Genomic DNA, 2,441 nt, shown 5'->3' on the forward strand with positions numbered 1-2,441 from the left:
CTATGGAAACCTGAAGGCTTAGCCAGCGTCTGTAATCTCAGAGCTGATACAGCAGCATGGAGACACAGCGAGAGAATCCTGGCATGTTCTGAGAGGAACAAGAGACAGCAAGGCAGAAGGCAAAGACCGGCACCCACATTGTCCTCTGACTCCTGCATCCATGACACAACACAGCACGAGCGTGCCTCCTTATGTGTACACGCATACATCATACACCCCAGATTTATCTTTGTAAAAGAGAGTCTGGCATGGTGGCTGTTTTAGTTGTTCAGGCCGAGGTAAAAAACATTAAGGTGTAGGTAACTGTTACCTGTCTAGCCTGCCAATCTGTGCTGTTACTAATATTGTAAGGAAACTTTCTTACATGCTGTTAACTAGGGTGCTCTGTGCTTTGGTGTTCTTGGAACACCAATCACGAAGTCAGTTAGAACTGTTTGATGTAGTTAGCCACAGTAAGCGTAGACCCTAGCCAACCACCCAGCAGCACTGCCTGCATCTGTGTATGAGCTTTTATGGTCTTTGCCTTCATAAGCTGTCCCTGGGATGAACCCCAACACAAGAGAGACTCCTGCACCTATTTAGAATAAGACTTCCATTTTAAATTGGAATTGAGGACAGTTGCTGGAGAGTTCAACCGTGAGCTTAAGAGATGCCGCTGCCACCAAAGGGGAAAACTGGTTCTGGAAAAGGAGGGAAAGGAGGTGCAGCCTCTGGGAGTGACAGTGCTGACAAGAAGGCTCAGGGTCCTGAAGGCGGTGACAATGCAGTAAAGGTCAGACACACTCTATGTGAAAATCATGGGGGAATCATGGAAGCCATGGAAAAGTTAAAGTCTGGGATGAGGTTCAGTGAAGTGGTCACACAATATAGTGAATATAAAGCCAGACAAGGCCAGGCATGGTGGCTTACGCCTTTAATCCCAGCACTCAGGAGGCAGAGGCAGGCGAATTTCTGAGTTTGAGGCCAGCCTGGTCTACAAAGTGAGTTCCAGGACAACCAGGGCTATACAGAGAAACCCTGTCTCAAAAAACAAAAACAACAAACAACAAACAAACAAAAAAGCCAGACAAGGGGGTGACTCGGGTTGAGTGACAGAGGATCCATGCTGGGGCCATTTCAAGAAGCAGCGTTTGCCTTGCCTGTAAGTGGGATGGATAAGCCTGTGTCTACAGACCCACCAGTTAAGACAAATTTTGAATATTATATTATTATGGTTGAAGGGAGAAAATAAAATAACATGAAAGACTGAAAAAATAAATAAATAGGAATTGAGTAAAATTAAAGTTCCCAAGACCTTCCTGGGAACTGACATCCTACTTGGCAGAAAGAGACAAGTACGTGGGGAACTGACATCCTGGTTGGCAAGTTGAGACATAAATGTTAGACAAGGCAAGTCCCCTGCCTCAGTTGATACCCAAACCAATGGGAGCAGGATACGTGTACAGCAAAGACATGGTCCTAAGGAAATCTCTCTATCCCTAAATCCTGATTGGTGGAGTAACTTGGCACAGATGTTTGTAGAGTTTAGGCTTAAAAGCCCTATAGGATCTGACTGGGTGTCACAGTTCAGCTCCAGAGCCTGGACTGAACAGTCCTGGAGTGTATGCTCAAGAAACCATCCCTGTCTGACTGAGATCGCCAGTGTTCATGTGGTTTGTGAGGCGACTCCTGGACCCCAACATTAGCTACTTACAGCTGCTGTGACAAAACACCCTGAGCAAAGCAACTTGTGAAAGGAAAGATTTGTTTTTGGTTATGGTTCCAGAGGGATTAGATTTCATTGTGGTGGGAGGTGAGCAGCAGGCATGGTGGCAGGTTCACTCAGATACTCAAAGCCCATTCCTAGTGATGCACTTCCTCAAGCCCCCTCCACAAACTCCCAAATAGCACCATCAGCTGGAGACCAAATGTTCAAATAGTGGAGTCTATAGGGACATCGTCATTCAAATGACCACCCTGGGACAGGCATTTTATTTTAGCCCCTAGAAGGGATGGGAAGACTTTTTTGTTGTTGCTGTTTTTGTTTTTGTTTTTAATGGGTTCAAGGCTAGCCTAACCATCTTAGAGAGTTTCAGGACACCCAGGGCTACATAGTGAGATGTCTTAAAATAAATCAAATCAAATAAAAGGAAGGAAGGAAGGAAGGAAGGAAGGAAGGAAGGAAGGAAGGAAGGAAGGGAGAAAGAAAGGTTTAAAATATGTGTGTAAGCTAGGCAGTATTGGAACATGCCTTTAATCCCGGCACTCAGGAGGCAGAGGTAGCAAATATCTACCTCAATTGAGGCCAACCTGGTCTACAGAGTGAGTTCCAGGACAGCCAGGGCTGTCCTGTCTCAACAAATTAAAACAAATGAAAATACCCTCTGGAGGGAGGGAGGGAGAGGAGAGGGAGAGGGAGAGAGGGGAGGGAGAGAGGGGAGAGGAGGGGAGGGGGGGGTGAG

The 2,441-nt window shown here is 46.3% G+C and overlaps 1 pseudogene; it reads left to right on the forward strand.

Moving 5' to 3' along the window:
- Window positions 1-248: 248 nt before the first annotated feature.
- Window positions 249-1,231, forward strand: LOC115031522 (annotated as a pseudogene).
- The last annotated feature ends 1,210 nt before the right edge of the window (window positions 1,232-2,441 follow it).

This window comes from Mus caroli, chromosome 7 (genome assembly GCF_900094665.2).
Source record: "Mus caroli chromosome 7, CAROLI_EIJ_v1.1, whole genome shotgun sequence".
In the NCBI taxonomy this organism is placed as follows: domain Eukaryota; kingdom Metazoa; phylum Chordata; class Mammalia; order Rodentia; family Muridae; genus Mus; species Mus caroli.